The sequence below is a fragment of the Trematomus bernacchii genome, unplaced genomic scaffold, assembly GCF_902827165.1.
Source record: "Trematomus bernacchii unplaced genomic scaffold, fTreBer1.1, whole genome shotgun sequence".
Classification (NCBI taxonomy): domain Eukaryota; kingdom Metazoa; phylum Chordata; class Actinopteri; order Perciformes; family Nototheniidae; genus Trematomus; species Trematomus bernacchii.
This window is the reverse complement of record NW_022987728.1, coordinates 731,902-753,911: the sequence shown is the minus strand read 5'-3', so window position 1 is coordinate 753,911 and position 22,010 is coordinate 731,902.

Sequence of the window (22,010 nt, the reverse complement as noted above, 5' to 3'; positions counted from 1 at the left end):
CGTTCAAGAACCTGTCAAGTATTTCTACGCTGCCTCTCAGATTTAGGTGTTTCAAACTCCTCTGATGAGAGTACGCAGGTCTGGAAGTTTCTGCGATCTCCTTTGACACGTCCTCCAGCATCTGAAGAAGCCTATTTAACCAAACTGGTGTCACTATGCGGTGCAAAAGCGAAGAGACACACTGAAAGGGTGCGAGATCCCAGCATGCCTCACGGGCCTGAACGACAACCCGATTTAACACCATGCCTGCTAAGAGCTGCACGTGGGTGTGTGTTTGTGTGTGAGTGGGAGGAGGTTGTGAAGTGTTCTTAATATATTTGTCGAGCTCATGTGTGTGTGTGTGTGTGTGTGTGTGTGTGTGTGGTAGCCTGAAGAAATCCTCCGTGTGTTTGCGGTAAAAGATCAAACACTTGAGTTCTCTTTGTTGCACCTGCGGTCGAGAGTTCTTGGGCTGTCGTGTACATGTTCAAGAATCACTAATTGATCCGGTTTGCCGTGAAGAATATCAAACATATCTCTGACACACACACACGGAACAATTTGCCTTTGATCGCCATGGCAGCTCAGGAGTTTCATCTCAACATGATGCTCTATTGACAGCAAAGAAGGTAACAATAGAAACAGTACTAGCAAAAAACTTGAGTTTGTATATCTTACTTTCACAACAAATGCCTGCGATAATAATTAATAGTATTACAAGACAGTTACCACACTAGAGGAGCTTGTACTTTATAATCTCTGTTCCACATGACTAATTGGATTAATTTGGCTGATGAAGATGAATAACTTGGTTCATAGCACGTAAGACCAAAACAAGTAACAGACCAAACCACAGTAAATGGCCTGTAGCAAAAGGCTTAGGATGAATAAATATAGCACTGTTGAACACAGTAAAGCCATATTGAGCTATATTCATTTCTAGATATCTTAGATAGATAGATAGAATAGAGAGGGATGAGACCCTCTTTAATGGTCACACATGCAGAGCACACAGCACACACAGTGAAATTTGTTCTCTGCTTTTAACCCATCCTAGTACCGGGAGTCTAGTACTAGGAGCAGTGGGCAGCTATTGCACAGCGCCCGGGGAGCAATGGGAGTGAGGGGGGAAGAGGGGTGTCCGGTGCCTTGCTCATGGGCACCACGGCAGTGCAGGAGGTGAACTGGGACCTCTCCAAGTAGCAGTCCACACTCCATATTTTAGGTCTGGTCGGGGACTTGAACCGGCGACCCTACAGCTCCCAGTCCAAGCCCCTACTGACTGAGCCACTGCCGGACGCAATCAAACCATCTAGCTAGGTTGATTTTTAATGGGATTTTCCTTTCTACTCATTCTATTTCTAGTCTTCCACTTATACATAATTATAATCCCAATTCCCAACTATATACAGCCTTATGAGAGACGCATGCCAAAGCCAGCTAGTTGGCGACCCCCATCAGTCTCTTCACAAAGCCAAGACATGATCTATTTCATCTAAAAACAGTCATCTAAAAACAGTATGAACATGCATGTATGTATAAACACACACACTAACACACACACTTCAGTAAGTGTGCCATAAAAGTCAATTAATAACATCTGTATGCTCCACTGGGGTCTCATGCATGTTTGCTTCTTGTTTCATTAACATTTTAATGGCCAAATCGAATGTTCACCGGCCATTCATAATTCATTAGAAGTGCATTCAATTTCCTAAATTAGCCGTGACAAACATTACATTTACTTTTTTTTTTCACTGAAGTAGATTGGCTTTCCTTTTTATCCCCCGTGCTGACCATCGATGATGTGCTTGGAAACACGTGTACATTTGGGGTTATTAAGCTGGAACATCATCACAAGCTTGATTAAATGGACATTTAATTAGTAATCATTGGTGATTTGTACATGTATAAGTAGCTGGGGATGCAGGTAATAGGTTAGAACATTACTTTAAAATATTGCGTATTTGATTGAATTTGAGGAAAACAATTCTGGAAACTTTTTCAGGCTTATTTTTGCTCCAGTTTATTGTAATAAATCACTTGCTTAGCTAAAGGAGCCCAGCAGGTTGGCTCTGGTTCCTCAGGAGTGATATTCAGAGTACATGAAACCACACAGTGCACAGCTAATAATAATAGAGCTGCAACCAACAAACAGGAGAAATCACAAAGAAGGAGAAAGAGGCGAGCAACAGCAGAAGCATCAATACGCTGAATGGGCAGATGTCAATAACCATTATGTTCATTGTGTTGGTGTGTGTCTTAATGTGTGTGTAGCTATTAGAGCAGTGGTTCTCAACTGGTTAGGCCTCGGGACCCACTTTTTACTTTGTCAATAAATCGCGACCCACCATTTTGAACCACTTAAATCTATTCAACAAAAAATAGTGCTGTAATATATATATGCTTTTCAGCATACAATATTAATTAAAGTGAAGTACAGTGCATATATCCCTTATATCCCTTCACAGAACCAAAGTATGCTTTTAAAAGGTTTAATGAGATGATGGAATCAAAGCTGAACTATATAACATAGAAAGGCACACATGCTGAAAACCCACCCCAGCAGGGGGTCTGGGGGGATTCTCCCCCAGGAGATTTTTAGAAATACTAACATATAAACTACATATTCTGGTACACTCTGAGAAGAAAATAAATACATCTATTACTACCCGACATATTAATAATATTTTCTGCCATTGTTTGTTTTTCACAGGCCCTAAATAAAAGTTTAAAAAAAAAAGCAAAAAAAAAAATTAAAACTTTTTTTTCTTTTTCACTCACACATCCGCGACCCACTTGAAACGGACCCGCGACCCACTTTTGGGTCGCGACCCACCAGTTGAGAACCACTGTATTAGAGATTACCTATTGGATTCCACTCTTGCCTCAGTAGAAGAGTAGCAGCTAATGAGCCTGGACACACACTGACTGCTACTTACTGTCTGTGTGTGTGTCCGTCTGTCTCACACATGTTGTGTTTCCCCAGTGTCAGGTGATCGTCACACCATTAACCTCTCAACCCGTCATATTAAATCACTGTTTTTCACTGCGATATACAAGTCTTTCAATGGAAACAGCACATTAATGGCAAGTCTTTTGTATCGTTAAAGTAGTTATAATGGCATACATCATAACATGCTGTCATCGTAAACTGATAAATAATCACCAACTACTTTGAAAGGGGTCGTCTTCTAGAAGAAAATAATCCATCTTTTTTCATTTCCAGCTACTTAAATGTGAATATTTTCTGGTTTCTTCACTCCTCTTTGACACTTAACTGAATATATTTTATTTGTAGCTAAAACAAGACCGTTTAAGACGTTATCATCATCATTTTAGACGATTTTCTGGAGCAAAAAGCTACCAATAAATTGAGAAATTGAGAAAATGTTACCAACCTTTATTGACTTCATCTCTCTGCTTTGTGTCCAGTATCTGGTTAGTTGACATTTCACTGATTTTTTTGACATATAGCTGTTTGTTTCAACCAAGCCCTTTAAGTGTAGCCCGGAGGCAGTGAGGAGGTTAATCAGTCACTTGTCTGTGTAATGGTTAAGTAACTCCCTGGGTGTGAAATCAATAAAGACTCTTACACCCAGCTGACGTATCGATGGAACCACTGGAGGAACGGACGACTCTACTTTAAGCACACATGTACTTTAAAACTAAAATAAAAATCGACCCTGAATGTCAGTGAGCTTTAATCAAACGCATGATGCCATTTCAGCAGATCGTAAATCTTTTTGGCAGATAATAATAATAATGACTACACATACAAAAAGAGTTGTCTTTAACCTATAGTTTATAGACATTCAATATGGCTATCGGGGGTCACTAAAAGGTGTTATCGTTTTTTGTTGTTTAGAAGTACATTTAATATTTCAAATAAACTACAGTGACATAGACATGATAATGGCAGACATCTTCCTTATCACTCAGGAAGAACGGGAATAAGTGGTTTTCTTAAGTTGTTAAAATATTACTTTAACACTAGAACCGCCAGAGATTTTTTATACCTAAAACCGCCACCTGGGTCAAATTGACCCGCTATTAGAATGCATTGATTTTGAAGGTAAAATATTATTTTATTGAACAGTGAGTTTTGATCGCACAGGGATGAAACGTATACCAATATAATCTGTGGGCTCGACATTATAAATGGCCCGCTGGCCCGGAAGCATTATTTAGACACCGCGGCCAGCATAACGTACTTTCAACTCGCCCCACAGCTGTTTGCTGCGGAGCACAGCGCGAGCAGTCTCCCGTGAGCGGGAGCGCACTCCTTCACTACAGACTGTCTCTATCTCTCTCTCTCTCTATCTATAACTATCTATCAATATATCTATCCATCTATCTCTCTCTCTCTCTCAATCTATCTCTCAATCTATAAGGAACCGCAGTAGACAAAAGGCGTTGCTATAGCAACACGTCATGTTTATATGAAAAGGGGTGGGGTCAATATGACCCGCTTGGCGGAAATAGGTATAAATGGCAATTTTTTGGGCGATTTCTTCAATCTGACTTCATATTGACAATTTTTAACAACATAGGGTGCTACATAACACACTTTCAGGAAAAGTCACGGACTGGAAGACTTTAATATTTTATTAAAAAAAAGTTACACACAATAAAAAACAGCTCTGGGTCAAATTGACCCCATTGGCGGTTCTAGTGTTAAGGATGATACAACTCACCGTCACCGCACCGTTGTGACGAAAAGGGAGCTGAGCCAGAAGGCAAAGCTCTCTGTCTACCGGGCCATTTTCGTTCCTACCCTCACCTATGGTCATGAAGGATGGGTCATGACCGAAAGAACGAGATCGCGGATACAAGCGGCCGAGATGGGTTTTCTCCGCAGGGTGGCGGGCGTCTCCCTTAGGGATAAGGTGAGAGTTGAGGTGGTTCGGGCACCTAGCAAGGATGCCACCTGGGCGCCTTCCTAGGGAGGTGTTCCAGGCACGTCCAGCTGGGAGGAGACCGAGGGGTAGACCTAGGACCAGGTGGAGGGATTATATCTCTTCGCTGGCCTGGGAGCGCCTTGGGACCCCCCAGTCAGAGCTGGTTGATGTGGCCAGGGAAAGGAACGTTTGGGGCTCTCTGCTGGAACTGATACCTCCGCGACCCGACCACGGATAAGCGGGAGAAGATGGATGGATGGATGGACAACTCAAGAAATCCCGCCCTGTTGCCCTAACAACAATTAGCTTTTTTTACCTGATTCATTAGAATAAGCCCTATGAATTCCTACTCTACCTCTAGTCAATAATGCATTCATGAAAACACACCCAGGTCAGACAGACTCTCACCCATCTGTGCATTTCTCTGTTATAGCAGAGCATTGCGTGATTGCAGGGCTAAACAGACAGTGGAGATTTGCATGACTAAAAATCCCTCGGGGAAACCTGCGTGTGTGTGTGTGTGTGTGTCTTTATGTTCACTCATGCATGTATGCAGGTCTTGCTGGCACGTGTAGATTAGATCAGAAAGACCTATTTATCTTGTACAAGTGATTGAAACAATGGAGAATGGGATTATTGAGGAGGGTTAGTGTTAGAGGGAATATAAAATGAATAAAAAGAGAGATAAGGGAATGAATGATGAGCCTTTGCAGATTATTTAGATGCACTAAAACCTATAAAACACACTAGAGGAAAAGGAAAACCCCCAAAAGCATAATATTGCCTCTTAAAATAATGTACATTTGATTTGTTTCAGTAAGGATCTACACTATTCATACCTCAAAGTCAACCTCGTACCCTTCATACGTCGCTTATATTCACTCTAAAGCATCAAGCATCAAGCTTAATGTATATTGACCATAAAAAGACAAAACCATGAAAACCCTGCGGGGTCTAAAGCCGGGAAGAATAAAAAATCCTCAGCTCAGTGTCACACCTCTTCATCGCCTGACACCACATTACACGAGGGGAGGAAAACCCACAGCGGGGGTCCGTATGGTGGCAAGAGAAAGATATATAAACACATGAAGAGTGAGGCGGAGAAAAGGCAGTCATCTGCAGAAAAACACACTGAAACGAGAGTGGGTGAGGAGGAAGGGAGAGATGATGACTTCACGCTCTGAGAGGCTGCTGCCATCTCCGCTGCGACACGTCATGGTCAAAGGTCGACCTTGTTTTTCTCCATTGATTCGCTAACTGGAGAGTTCATCACCCGCTACAAGGCGAACTTCCCCCCCCGCTCTGTCATCCCTCTGATGAACACACTGTGCAGGCATGAGTGATAAACAGCGAGTCAGAGAGTATGATAATGCTAAAACAGCAAGTACTGATTTTGTTTATTTCGATGGGATTCCTCAAGTTTTCTTTTGATCCTTTCCGCAGGTCCTACCATATTCTAGTGATGGGAATTACGGCTCTTTGAAGGGAGCCGGGTCTTACGGAGCGTCCACACAGCAGCGTTAAAAAAATCTTGGAGGTGGGCGTATCTGAAGCTTGGGGATTTTTTGCGAGCAAGGCACCAACAACCAATCACATGAATCTCCCGCCCCCGACATACGAAGCAAAAAAGCCTTGAAGTAAACTGGATATAAACTCCCCAAACAGGCGAAAACCTACCACTGTCTCTGCCACCTCCCTCCATGCCTGGCTCCTCCGGTTTGTATCCCGGTAGGTAAATAGGGACTGGTCATAAAGCACCGGGTGATTCCCTACCGCTAATTTCTCCTCCATTTTTTGGAATATGAGGAAATGACCTGCGGTATGTCTCTCCCAGCATACACGCCGTTTGATTGGCTAGCACTTGAACTGTCAGATTTGCATACACGGGATTTGATTGGCTGACGCTTCCACCTCAGCTTCAAAAGTTGAACATTGCTCAACTTTTGAATCCTGAAAATCCTGGAAATCTCCGCTCTGCTTCCCACAATGCAGTTCGGCGAAAAGTGAGGCAAAGTGACGTCACCCCATTCAAAGTGAATGGGCAGAAGCGTTCCAAGATTTTTTTTAACGCTGCTGTGTAGACGCTCCGTTATGGCACCGTTGCTTTCCGCGATCCGATCAAAAGGGCCGTTTTTCTTTCAAGGGGGCGGGATTACTATCTGGCAAATTTGCATTCAGGAAAGAAAGTTCCCTTAATGCGATTTCTCCTCTCTGAGATGATTTGTCCAGTCTTGGAGAATATTCTCTCTGACGGAACTGACGTTGCCACAATGCAAAGCCTTTCCGCCATGAGCTTGGTGAGCCTGGGGTATAGGCAGTGAACCAACGATAAAAATAACGGCTCTCACGAAGTACGACTCGGTTCCCTTCGTTCGTACCAAAGAGCCGTTCAAAAGATCGGATCGTTCGCGAACGTAACAGCACTACCATTATACGCTGTGTCTTTCTGTTTGCTTTCTCTCTTGCTTTTCCTTTTTGTTTCTGTTCCTAATCCTTTTAGTTCTGTTTCCTGCCAACACACAGGTTTTTTCTTCAAGATTCAAGGCTTTTATTGTCATTTATACATAGCTACAGTGTGGTTATGTCAATGAAAATCTTAGGCTCCTCCAACAGTGCAACACAATAAAATAAAATAGTGCAAGTAAATACAAATAAAATAGAATAGAAATAGTGCAATAATAGTCTATATAAGTAATTGGAATATGATGTATTAGATACATTATTTGTAAGTTGCAAACAGATGAATGTTCTTTCAAAAGTTGAGGTGATTAACACTCTTATGGCCTTTGGGATGAAACTGTCCCTGAGTCTGGTGGTTTTCGGTGTGTTTCCTCCCAATGCTTGTGTGTTTTTTACTACAATTTCCAAATCAGAAACTCCTTTACAGTAGGACATGGATACCAAACCTCTTGCTCTTCAACCCTTGCCTCCATGTTTCCTCCCTTCTCGACTTTTATCGTCTTCAATTTCCCGAGCTGCTTCCCTTGAGATTTCCACTCAAATCCCTCCACTTGTCTCGTGTTTTTCATCTCGCCTGGCCCTTCTGCCATTTTTCCTCTCTTGTGCATTCAGTTCACGCTCCATGCTCCTCCTCCCTGCTTCTCCACTGTCCATCATTTAGTGCTTCTTTGAGAGTCTTTTCTCCTCAGTATTTACCCCCTGACCTATTCTCCATTAATCTTCCTTCCTTCAGCTCTGGTGACAAATGCAGAGAAATATTTTTGATGGAGTATGTGAGGCTATGCATTGATGGTGCGTCAAATAGGAGACTTAAGGGGACTTAAAGGTCACCTATTATGCAAAATCCACTTTTTCATGTCTCTTCTACATCAACATGTGTCCCCTCTTCTTCATGTCTCTTCTACATCAACATGTGTGCCCTCTTCTTCATGTCTCTTCTACATCAACATGTGTCCCCTCTTCTTCATGTCTCTTCTACATCAACATGTGTCCCCTCTTCTTCATGTCTCTTCTACATCAACATGTGTCCCCTCTTCTTCATGTCTCTTCTACATCAACATGTGTCCCCTCTTCTTCATGTCTCTTCTTCATCAACATGTGTCCCCTCTGTGTAAAGAGACTCTGAAAGTTTCAGGAACAAAGATTCTCTCTCTTTTTGATCCATTTCTATAAAAACCAGTCTGAAAATGAGCTGATCAGATTTTGGCCAATTTATGATGTCATAACGATTTTTTGTCTTGTGTAACCATTAGCCAATCACCAACCAAGGTAACCCCCCCCCCCCCACCTTATCACCTGAATCTCCTCCTAGAGCACCATTGAGTTCTTTGTAACCAAATCTCTCTCAGAGGGGCGTGGGGAGGGGCTCCTTATTTTCATCTAAAGTAACAGACAGAGAATCAGCACTTTTGAAACAGGGCTGAAACAGAGGGGATTATGGGTAATGCTGCAATGGTCTGTTTGGTGTTTGTAGCCAAACACTTCAGAGACATGTTTGTATATATCTGAGACCTACAATATGTTGATGAAAAACAGTATAATTGGGGACCTTTAATATTAACAACACAGACTGAAAACACTGCGTTGAATCATGACTGTCTCACAATAATTGACATCAGCGTGTGACAGCAGCTGCTGACAATCTGCAGGGGACAGACGCCTCCAACCAGTTTTTAATACTTCACAGCTGGACGAGTTTCTCCAGCTCAGTGTCGAAGTCACTCATCTCCATGTTTGCAATCAATCATCACGACACGGTGAAGATTTATACCGGGAGCTTCAGATGCATGAATGCGTAGCTTGTAAGATATTTTCAAAGGTTCAGTGATCAGACACAATCCTAGCATCTGTGCAGGTTCTGAACATGGAGGAAATGTGGACGATGCTGCCCAGTCATATACCAACTATACCCATAAGAGACACTATAATGGTATGTGTAAGACTTGTGGCACATTTTGATTATTCTTTTGTTTCTACAACCATAGACATCCCAGTCTAGGAATTCTGTTCTATTTTTACATTTCTGTAGCGATCAGACAAGTATGGGTGGATGGTTTTAGTGTGTTAAAACAGTAAAGGTTAGAGGAGAATTTGCGTCCAAACTAATAAAAAGTGAGATTGTCTTGAATCCATTGCCATAAACTTGGTGTCAACTTAGCTCTTTAGTTGTTTAATCATACTTTAACCACATTTAGACCCCATTTACACGGGAACGGATATGAAAATGAACCGAATTCGATATCAAAAAAGTCTTCCGTTCACACACAATCGGCTCAATAAACATGTCCGTTCACACGAGACCGCTCGACCCGCTGGAGACGCTGTAGTACATATGCCGGGCCTGTAAGTGGCGCTGTACTTCCGCCACAAAATACACCAAAAGCAGCAATGAAGACATCCCGAGCATGGTTGCCATGGTTGCCCTTCTGTTTATTCTCCGCGATGGATTTAGCAGCAGAGGTGGGGAGAGGCAGGGCTCTGGCTGTTTGCGAAACACATCAGCAATGACGCGGGTGACACGGGGGTGGAGCAGGAGAGGTGGGGAGAGGCGGGGCTATGGCGTATAGGGCGTACACACGGAGCCGTTTAACCCTCCAGAGCGTTCCTTCCGCAGATCTACCCACCTTGGGACCCGTTATCGTTTGAGGGGTCCGTTTCCGCGGTCTTGTGTGAACGAACCGTCTATACCACATGTGTCAAACTCAAGGCCCGGGGGCCAAATCAGGCCCTTGGTGGATTTAATTTCGGCCCGCAGGATAATTTCTAATTACTATTAGATCTGGCCCGCCGGTATATTGCACGCACACCTTCACTCAATCCTGAGGGTCTCCTCAGCTCAGAGCCTGACCCCAAACATTGATGAACTTGCACCCAAGATGAGATGCCAAGTATCTGGCTTGAACTAGCATCACAGAGCAGCACACTGAGTTTACATGGATGTTTCCTTCTGCACTTTGTTTCTTGAGACAACAGGGCATGTTTTTTCTTTGAGGGAAATCGTTTTTTTGAAGCTGTTGTTGGCCTGTGGAAAAATGTAATCATAAGAAATGACTCTGGAGAAGCTGCAGATAGAGCCATAAGAAATGAATGCAACTGATTATTTAATGTGTAATGTTGTTTTTATAGGCAATAATTTAAGCTTTGTTAGTTCCAGGTTTAATATGTGCAATATGTTCATTTCAATACGTTCTGCAATAAACATTGAACCAGTCCGGCCCTCGACTAGGACCCATTTTTTTTTATTTTGGCCCACTGTGTATTTGAGTTTGACACCCCTGGTCTATACGGTAGAAAAAAGTAGCAGATACAACCCGAACCGTCTCCATGTAAACGGGGCCTTAGTGTGCCATAGACATTACCCTAAAGTTTATTTTTGGCGTAAGGGGGATGCAGAAGAAAAACATAAGGAAAAGATACTGGGTAAGGTGATAATAAAAGGTTAGAGTTAATTAACTGACTTCATGGCAACATAACACTTCCAGTACTTTTGTCTGATGCAGTCCAGAGTTAATGAAAGAAAACAGCTCTACTTGTCACAGACGTGCAATCCTGTATATTGGAAACTAGGTTTAACATTGCCAAAACGATGACGCACAAAAGCATATAGTGTGTATCAGTATCATAATCAGTATCAGTATCTTAAAGGCTATAACACAGGAATCCAATAAATCCTCCCTTTTGCAATCGAAATGTGGTTTGAAGCATATTCCTCCCTGTAGAGAAGAGTATTGACGAACACATAAACATCATGAAGTCCTCCTGCGCGTCTTTATGGTGCATCAGTACTGCAGACGGTACTAATCACCACTTTGCAGATTTTATCCAACACTAATGACACCTTTTGGTGGAGAAGAAGTAATTAAGAAACAGTTCAGTGTGAAGTGGGCCCGAGTTGCTCATTTGCATTTTGTTTATGCAGAAAAGACGGCAGAGGGAAACATGGTGCACCTCCGTCTCTCTGCGGGGGGTGAGTGTCGCCTCCCATGAAGAGAGGAGAACATCTTTTATTAGACAGCGAGCAGGTTTCACGTTTAGAGTACAGGGCTCTGGAACATGTAATCCTGAGAGATGCGTAGAGAGGATCAAAAGGCGCCGAAGAAGCTGCTGAAGTGTTTATTTTAATACTAAGTTAGAGGAGCAGGGAGAAGGAGACGCAGGGCGAGAAGCTCCTGCCTGATTCTCCATTATTGTAACATAGAATAATGTCGCAAATTCATTCGCTTTTTATCCGTATAGATGAGAGTAACACATGCGTCACTTCCGGGCGAAAATTACGTATCTGCCCACTTTTGGGGGAAAACAACGGTGTCATTTGAATGGCGGTCAATACAAATTCTGAAGTCATTGCCAATCCGATCAGAAATGTAAGAAAACCGTGGATTTTTGGATCTTCAAAGAGCCAGATTACAATGGCCAGACAGGCAAACAATTACATTAAATCAATGGAAAATTGACGATCGGGCTCGATATATGGTTAAATTAAAAGCAGTAGGAGATGAGAGTAAAATATACGTCACTTCCGGGGGGAAATTACGGCCCCGCCCACTTTTGAGGGAAAACAACGCTGTCATTTGAATGGCGGTCAAGCCTGAAGCCACAGAGCTCTTCTTTTACTGTCTTGTTTCTTAGAGGAAGTACAGAAACACGTAACTCTGGAAAAAATTGTTATATTTGAGGTGCAATAAACGACACAGCCGTAATGTTGTAGTCTGCAATTGAAAAGGAAACTGAGCAATCTGGTGCCACTAAATGTTTTTAAAGCTCGGTTGGATGCTACTCAATCGGAAGCTGTTGGTACCTCTTCATGTGGATAGTTATGTAAATTGTAATCCCTGTAATGATGCTGTATGATGTCCTGTTTATGTTTTTAATGTTTCATGTGGAACCTACTTGAGCAGGTCTCCCTTGAAAAAGAGATCAATGATCTCAATGGGATACACCTGGATAAATAAAGGTTTGAAATGAAATGAAATGAATGTTCGCGCGGAAGTGACGTAGGTGTTACTCTCATCTATACATGACATCTATTGCATGTCTGTTAATCTGTGCTCTCCACAAGTTTTTGTTCCATTTTTCCCCCTATCATTTGGAGGTTTCTTTGGGAGTTTTTCCTTGTACAATGAGACGGTCTAAGGATAACGGGTGTTATATGCTGTTAAGCCCCCTAAGACATGTGTCATTTGTGATATTGGGCTTTAAAATGTGATGGATTGATTGAACAGGCTAATCATTTGCTGGTTCGGACATATTTTGTGATACATAAAAGATAGATTTGTAGTAAGGTAATTTCTTCAAAAGTTGTTCAAGAACTGAAAACTCAAATTTGACTTTCCTCTTACCTGTAATGCTATTTATTACACCCGCTAACTATTGAGCAACAGTCCATTAATAAAACTAACTTCTGAGCAGTGATGGGTTCCTGGGTGTAGTTTGGTAAAAAGAAAAAGATTCCTACATGAAACTGCTCGCAATAAGTTCTGTTGATTGTTAACAGTAACAGGGTTGTACCTTTTCTAAAAAAAAAAACATTGCTGGTGAGTTTTTCCAATTTATTTTGTTGCGCTTTGAGCACCACAAGCCATCTAGTTCCAATATATTGGAGAGAAGGTTTTTATACAGCCGATATATCTCCAATTCTCAGGCCGAATCAATCCAGATTGATGAATAGCACTTCAGGTAAGATGAGAAATATGGATTTTGGATATTGGGGTGGACTGTCCCTTAAATATCCACTCCATCCTTCTTTACTCTCCACGTTTTGTTCCTCATCCGTCATCGCCTCCTATCATTTCCCTACGTCATCATCGATCAATGTATCTCTCCGCTCGTCCATACCGTCACACTTGAGGCGTTCAACCCCTCCTTTTTCTAATTCACTGCTCTTCGCTTCATTGTTATTCCCTCCTCATCTTTCATTTGCCGCGTGCCTCTTCGATCAGTCGCTTCTCAGCACGGCTGTCGTTATTCACTTCATTCACGAGCTTTGTGTCGTCTCGCTCCCTCATTCTGTCCTTTCCTCCCTCCACTCTCACCGTCACGCCATCGTTTTGTTTTTCGATCACGAGCAGGATTAGCAGAGTTGCTTTGCAGAGAGGACAATAAACCAAAGGGAATTCATCTTGGTGGCAAATAGATAAAAGATAGGGTGAGACACTTGGCCAATGTGGAGGTGGACAACAGGCTGCCTCTTTTAATCAACTTACAGTTTCCACTTTTCATTTCTCTCCGTCCATTGATAGGCAAAATGAATTCCCCCTCCCTCTTTCTCTACAAACCGTCCATCCTTCACGTCCACTCATTCTTTATTCGCGGTTTTCCTTTCATCAAATCATTCTGCCATTCCCCCTTATTCTTCCCCCAAGGTTATCACTAGCTTCAGTGTCTTTGTCCTACCATTTCTTTCAATTTAAAGCCCCAGGTTGGTATTTATTCAGCCCCCTTTTATTTTCTAAAATAGGTTAATTCAGAAGATTTGGTTGTTTTCTTTAAAATGTCTAATGGTAATGACGATGTGAAAGGTATGGTTAACGCAGATAAACATACATCAGCTAAAGTAGCAGTAGACTTTCATCGCAAGGTGAATAAATGCTCACTAATGTAAAGCAGATTTAAGCAGGTTAAAGTGGACCTATCATGCTATATTTGAATAATATAGTGTAGGACCATACCTATATAAGGCATATTTATACTTTTTTTTTTTTCAAAATACCAAACAGATCATGCATTTTAGCCATGCCTCATTTTGCTCAATTTGACATTTTTTTGCTCTGTTTTTGCAAGGGTTGATTCTGTGAGAACAGCACCACCTACAGGCCTGGCATATGTACTACAGCGTCTCCAGCGCTTTCGAACAGCAATGGCTGTGGCTGTCTCCTCCTGATTGGTGGAGTTGGCCCAATAGCCGTAGCGCCACCATCCTGACGTCAGGACAGTGTTCAAATCTGGATCAGTTTTTATCAGATCCGTTGCAGCCCCTTTTTTAGAGATTTGGGTATGGAGGAAAATAGAGAGGGTTGTGTTTTCTGACACTTGGTGAGTTCCCTGGAACACCGGGGACACATATTCATGTATAAAAGACGTACAAAAGTGCATTTTGCATGATAGGTCCCCTTTAAGCTAAGGAGGAAGTGGGCAAAAAAGGCGGCAAATAATGAGAGATGAGAGCATTGAGCAAAATCAGACAAACCATCTTGACGGGTAGTAAACTAGCTGTAAGTATATGAAGATGAAATGCTATATACTTGGCGTGGGAAGTGATGATTGCTCGAGAGCATACAGTGTTTACTGACTGAATATAAGTTGCTAATGCTAATGAGTTCTATGTTTCATATCTGTGTGTTGAGCAAATTAGCATAAAGACTGAAATCTGGGAATAAACAGATAGCCTGGCTCCTTACTGTATGTGAATGCAAGTTAAGTTATTACAGACGATAACATGGACTGTAACTGACAATGAGTCCCGGTGGCTTTATTTCTTCTCTTTCTAAATGAACTGTCATTCTGTCTGTGCGATGCTCAGGAGTTACTGAAGCGCCCTTCAACAAATCACTGACCTCTCCATCAGGTATTCAGGTGCTGCCCCTCAGCTCAGCATTGACTCATCCACACACAGACATTTGTTTGTGGTGCAGGCAAATGTAAAAAAAGCCGGGATCCAATTACCTCGTGTAAAATTGCTAATAAAGTGATCTGCCTCTACAGTGTGAAGGTGGGTGGTGCAGGAACGTGGGGACAAACAACAGATAATACTAATCCTCCAACACAAGTGCAAATGTGGGAATGAGCGTGCACGATAAGTGACGGAGAATGTTTAAATCCATGTATTTGCTGCTCATCATGTCAAATGTTGTAAATACTGGCTGTTTACTCTGGTAGAAGCAACATCAATATCCATCAAAGTGTCCTTGTGCCAAAGAAGAGTTGGTGTTTGACTTAGCGTAGGTGTGTGTAGGAAATATCTTGCTGTACTAAAGTGTATCAAAGATGTCCTTGTACGATAACTTATGTCAGAGAAGAACTCACAGAGAGAGATGGATGGCAATGGGTGCAGGTTTACAAAATAAAAAGGTGCGTTCACTGTGGCTCTTTGATGAAAACACTGCTGGGAAATTAATGTAAATAATTAAATAAAAAGAAGACTTTGAAGTGAGGCTGATCTGTCCAAGACACTAATGGGAGGTAATTTATTATCAGAAGGTTCACTTTTATCAGCATTTTCTGTATCAAAGCATTCTCCCGCTGTGTTTCAAATATTTGAAGAGATCAAAGGAGAACAGGTGAGGAAAAAAAGCGTACGCTCAAATTAAGTCAATAAGACAAATTATGCTGTTTGTTCACATCACAGGCTAAGAAGAGTCGTCTAGTTTAAAGTATACTTGTCGATTTTGGAATACACTTCGTTATTATTTATAATTTGCAGATGTTTGCGGAATCTTTTCCATTTTGTCATAGCAAAAGTTTTCAACATCGAAGACAATTCAGAGGGTTAGGGTTAGAGTTAATCGTAACTAAATCTGTCCAGTCACTAGTCAGGCCAAAATCAAAACTATACCCAGCTTCATGATCAAACAAAACCCTGCTTGTTTATCTAATTTGCAGATGTTTTGTCTGTGAAAATATTCAAAATCGAAGACAATTCATTAGAGACTAGGGTTATTTTAGGGCCAATTTGTAGGGTTAGGGTTGACCATAACTAAATATATCCCATCACTTATAAGGCCAAAATCGAAAATACACCCGGCTTCATGATCAAACAAAACCCTGCTTGTTTATCTAATTTGCAGATGTTGTGTCTGTGGTACCGTTTCCAGATAGCAATAGCCAAGATGTTCAAAATCAAAGTCAATTCATTAGAGTCTAGGGTTAGGGTTGGGATTAGGGTTAGGGTTAACTATAACCAAATCTATTGCATCACTTCTCAGGCCAAAATCAAGACTATACCCGGCTTCATGATCAAACACAACACTGCTTTTTTATTTAATTTGCAGATGTTATGAATGCAGAACCGTTTCAAGATGGTAATAGGAAAAAAAATCTAAATTGAAGACAATTCATGAGAGTCTAGGGTTAGTGTTGACCATAACCAAATCTGTCCCATCACTTCTCATCACGTTACACTGATCATTTTTGTTTATTTGTTTGTTTAATTTTATGGAAGAAGTAAATAAATCAGCCAAAGGAAGGCAAATAAATCAGCGCCTACAGAGTTTTATTTGGACTTTTTTTAACGTGTGAGTCAAGAAGCGGAGCCCTGTTAATGTGGCACAGTTTTAAATGTCCTACAAGAATGAGCCACGACAGTTGGGGTTAAGGTTAGGGTTAGAGATGTCCCGATCCGATCACGTGATCGGGGATCGGAGCCGATCACGTGATTTTCAAAAGATCGGAATCGGGAGAAAAAAATCGGGGATCGGGATTTTTTTTTTTTTTTTTTTTAATAATATTTTAATTTTTTATTTAATGTTACAAAACAAAAATGACCATGTTCACGTCTTAAAGTCATCCTGAGGCCTTAGTTTTGGTTTAAAATTACACAACATCATGTATGTGTTGCTTCTTTTGGGCTTGTTTTCATAGACCTGGTTGCTTATTTCTCTCAAATCTGGCAACAGAGTGGGCGCAGTGTCTAATAGTAGCAGTAAGCTAACGAGAGGCTACGTTCAGCTGGTGACTCGGGAGTCGGGACAGAGAAAATGTCAGGAGTTTGGAAGTATTATAAAATTGAAAGCGAAGGCAGTGTAACAGCCAGATGCAATGTTTGCAAGGCGGAGGTTCCGCGTGGTGGAAAGAACAGAGCTACGTTCAACACGACCAATCTAATACAAACACCAACAACTACACGACGAGTACACAGCGGCCACTCAGGTAACGGCACTGAAACAACCGACACTTTCAGAGACTTTTAAAAGGAAAGAGAAACTGCCCCAGAACAGTGAAAAGGCCAAAAAAATAACAGCCAAGATAGCTGAATTCATCGCGTTGGATGACCAGCCGTTATCTGTTACCTTTTTTTTCTCTTAATGCATTGCATAAAGATCGGATCGGGAAAAATCGGTATCGGCAGATTGTCAAAATCAAATGATCGGAATCGGATCGGGAGCAAAAAAAGGTGATCGGGACATCCCTAGTTAGGGTTGACCGTAAACAAATCTGTCCCATCACTAGTCAGGCCAAAATAAAAACTATACCCAACTTCCTGATCAAACAAAACCCTGTGTGTTTATCTGAGTGGGCGAAATAATGACTGTGTTGGACGCCAACCAAGATGCAGGTCATTGGCGGCACAGTGGTGACGTATTTATTCTGTGACCAAGTGTGCAACAACATATGTGGGTGTTTGTGTGCAGTTCACTTCCTCCAGCGAGAGAGCAGAGCAAACGTTCCTAAATCTCTCAGATTAGAGCGAGGGAGTAGATTTTACCGGGTTTATCAACGGCAGAGCAGAGCAAATGGACAAACAAACAAAATCACATGCAGAGAAAAGAAGGTGTGGGTGACGGGAAAAGGAAATAAGTACGAGGAATATCTGTAGCAAAACAACATTTCTCAGCAGCTGCTTTCCAATCTCACACATCAAAGCTTTGATTGCCAAATAGTGACGGCTGCCAGGCTGTGACAAAAGCTGCTACTTGACTTTCAAGCTGGAAAGGAAGGGCTAATTGTGATGAAGTTAGCGCTACCATCTGTATTTTTGGCATGAGGGGAAACATTGTAGGCAAAGAAAACAATGGAAAAGGGATTACCAGGCTTTAAGGAATCAGTGAAGCACTCCTTTTGTAAAAATGTGTTTATCATACATCATATGTTTTTATAAACCTGCTGTAAAAAGATCCTGAGTCAAATGGTGTCGAGACAAAATTAATGTGCCTCCGGAAACAATAAAGGAGCTTCCTGTTTGCTTTTGTTGTTTGTGTGGGCTAGGGAAAACAAGATGGCCAAATAAAGACTTTCCAAGAGACACATAATGCTCATTTGGAAGTTGTGTTTTGAAACTTAGAATACATGTTGCCCAAGTCACAGTGACATTGCAAAACTCATCTTTGCAAAATGATGTTTCGTGCTTGTGCTACTCAAATATTTTGCCGTTTTGAAGCACACCTCGGGATGTATTTAGTTGTACTATCAACAGATGAGTAATGCTGGAAAACACACAGACCACCCACAATGTTTGGAATGATGGGAAATGTATGTTCATCATCTGGAAGTCAGTCCAACTGTACTGTTTTTGTCTCTGGCTGAATGCGAGTGTGTGTCAAAATGCGTGTCCCTATATGGCTGTATATTTGAATTTGTCCCCAGACATACATGCATCACCTTCAAAATTGGCAGGCAGCAGCGGGCTTTTGTTCACACACACTGGCTGGACACAGACATACAAAAATAAATACACAAAGATGGACGGAGTGAGAGACAGAAATTTGGGTTTATACGGACGTAAACACACATACACTCGCACAGAAACCCCAAATGAACCCATGCTCGTGTTTGACAGGGTGAATCTGACAGGATGAGACCTTTCCCCCATGTGTGTGTAATGTATGTGTGTGTGTGTGTGTGTGTGTGTGTGTGTGTGTGTGTGTGTGTGTGTGTGTGTGTGTGTGTGTGTGTGTGTGTGTGTGTGTGTGTGTGTGTGTGTGTGTGTGTGTGTGTGTGTGTGTTAGGGCTGTCCCGAATACCATTTTTCGTCGGGCTCCAGATATTCGGTAGTAATCAGCAGCGAATATTCGACCTGCGCGGAAGTTGTATACGTCTTAAGTGTAATTTGGCTTGGCTTCCTATTTTGTTTGGACATGCTTTTATTTTGAAGGAGAGTTAGCGCTGTTGACAGGAAGTTGTTGTTGCTATGGAAACAACGTGACGGAGATTAACGGAGAAAAAGTAATATCTACATATAAAGACGGAGAAAGTAAACGATAAAGTTTATGGTTAAGTGTTAGCACCCCCCGAAGAGGCACAAGCTCTTACGTTGATATTGGAGATTTCAATAAATTCAACAAAACGAATATCCGAATAACGAAATTGAAACCCGAATAGTACTCCAACGAACGAATACTCGGATATTTGGGTACAGCCCTAGTGAGTGTGTGTGTGTGTGTGTGTGTGTGTGTGTGTGTGTGTGTGTGTGTGTGTGTGTGTGTGTGTGTGTGTGTGTGTGTGTGTGTGTGTGTTGATATCAGTCTGCCATTTCTTGGATGTGACAGAAAGAACAATTACACATCAACACCTGTCTTTGCTGCAATATGTGTGTGTTTGTGACGAAAAGGAAACCAAAATTCTGCACACGTTCTCTCTGCGACAAAAGAGTCTAGACAACACTGACAGGAAGATAGATGGATCTAATGTCAACGCAAACACAAACAACTCGCGGACAAATTGGCAAAAGGTCGACAAATGGCGCCCAGGTTCATTGTTGGAACTGGGATACAGAAAGCTGAAGATGGGACTTTAACTCCTTCCATTGATGAGCGAAGACAGCGTCACTTAGGATATCGATCTTTTGTCCGCTGCCCTCCCATGGGCCCCGTCAATCCCTCAATATTATGGGAAGCTATCAAGTCCAAATGGTCTTTTTCACACATGCTGTTCTAGTAACATGCTATACGTAAAGAATGCCTTAGAGAGAAGAGAGTCAGGCGGCTACTTTTGGTTAATTCACGCCTACTTGTTGAAATAGTCATTTATTTAAAAAACCAATGCTAACGTTTCTGATGATTGTTGCTGCAAAGTTCAAAAATGTTAAAAACAAAAGGCCTTAAAAGGACACTAGAGTGGCTGTGGTCTTGTTTTGAAGTACTATTTCTGTTTAAAGTTACAATAGGTTTCTTTATTTTGAGCAAGACAAGATATTTTGTTGATTTTTAAGTTGATTTTGTAATGGTTTCACAATTGTCATTTCATAAAGGAAGTCTATGTTTATTTAAATGTCAAGTTTCAAAACCATATCATCTGATGTTCGGTGCATGTTCAGCATTTGCATTTTGTTAAATACGTTGATCATTGTTTCAAACACTCAGCTGCAGAAAATATGTCATGTTTTTTCGCATTCATGCAGTTATCAGTCCACTCAAAGTGAAGACCTCCCGCTGACGTTTAGCTAAATTGAACAACACAATTCATTTTTAAAAGGAAATAGCCGAGAGCTTCCATCAATACTGCCAAATCGGATTTCCTTGTATCCAATACGTGAACTATTTTGACGGATTTTAAACAAAATGTCGACAAATCAAAACTCCCTGCAGGTTTTAATATAGTTTGCATTGAGTGCAGTCCCTTTAAATCAGCCAATACGTGTGTTTCAACTCTGTTGTTGTTATCTAGTGTAATGCAGCAATCCATAGTCAGCAGTAGGACTGATTGTAACAGATAGGATCAGATGGATTATTTTGTTAGGGGAAGACAATCGAGTGCGAATGCCCAATCTGACAAGAGTCGACCAATTTATTTTCCTTCCTCCTCCTGAGTTATCTATGCCTGCAGGCAAACTCAGGTAGACAATCCCAGAGTGACTGGATGAAGAGAAGAGCTCTTATTCCCCCACAGGCAGCAGGTAAGGATTTATAGACTGGTGACGAAAAGGGAAGTAAGGGTGAGACAGAGGGAGACTAAAGGGAATAATGGCGCGTTTCCACTACACGGCCTCGCTCGGCCTCGCTCGGTATGGCTAGGCCTCGTTAGGACTGGCTCACTTTATGGCGCATTTCCATTACAGTTTAGGAACTGGGGCAGTATCTATAGTAACGCAGTGTAGGCGGAGCCGTGACGTCATCTTCAATGAGAACCACAGAAAACCAACATCAGCCGTTAGCTGTTAGCACTCAGAGCTCACAGCTCCTCATATATGTTCAGAAACTAGACAAAAGTTAAACAAGTACAAACCACAGACTGCCTGTGTCATGGTGAATACAGTCGCTGCTTTATTTATGTCTATATAGGCCGTTGTTGTGAGTGTGGACGGTCGGAGCATACACTGCGTTAGCTTAGCCAATCTCCATTTAGAAAACACGCATTTTAAAAGGTTTTTCGCCTGCCGTCTGTCTGCAGACTTGTCAAAGCATTAATTCATGGTTTTTACTAACCGGTATCAGTATGTTGTTACTTCGGCATCATTTTGAAACGTGTATTACAATTAAATCACGGTCAAATATGTCCATCTTGTTGTAGTTGTAGCCCCCTTGCCAGCGATGCTCTCTCTAGTTTAGCATACTCAGCCCGACTCAGCCTCGGTGTCTCTGGCCCTAGACCCACGATTTTATGAGGCCAGAAAAACTGTGAATTAGGACCCGCCGGCCGGTACTAGGCCAAGTGGAAACGCAACCAAAGACGGGCCGCTGACGTCACAGCCCTCTTAAACCGTGCTCCGCGCTGTAGTGGAAACGCGCCATTAGGTACAGAAAGAGACTGAGGAGGAATCCAGAGTAAAACATTTGGATACAGTTGAGGAGAGAAGAATCAATCACAGAGAGAGCAGAATGAGGTGTGAAGGTGAGTACGTGCCACTTTTAGCATCAATAAACCTTTATTCTGCTACTCCTGAACATTAAATCATTATTGAGGTTGAACCAAGATTATATTCACTTGAACTGCTGTGAACACCTCGGGCTGCAATGATTGGATAAATAGAGAAACTGTCAATGTGCATAGACTGCCATGAAAATACAGCCAAAACGAAAT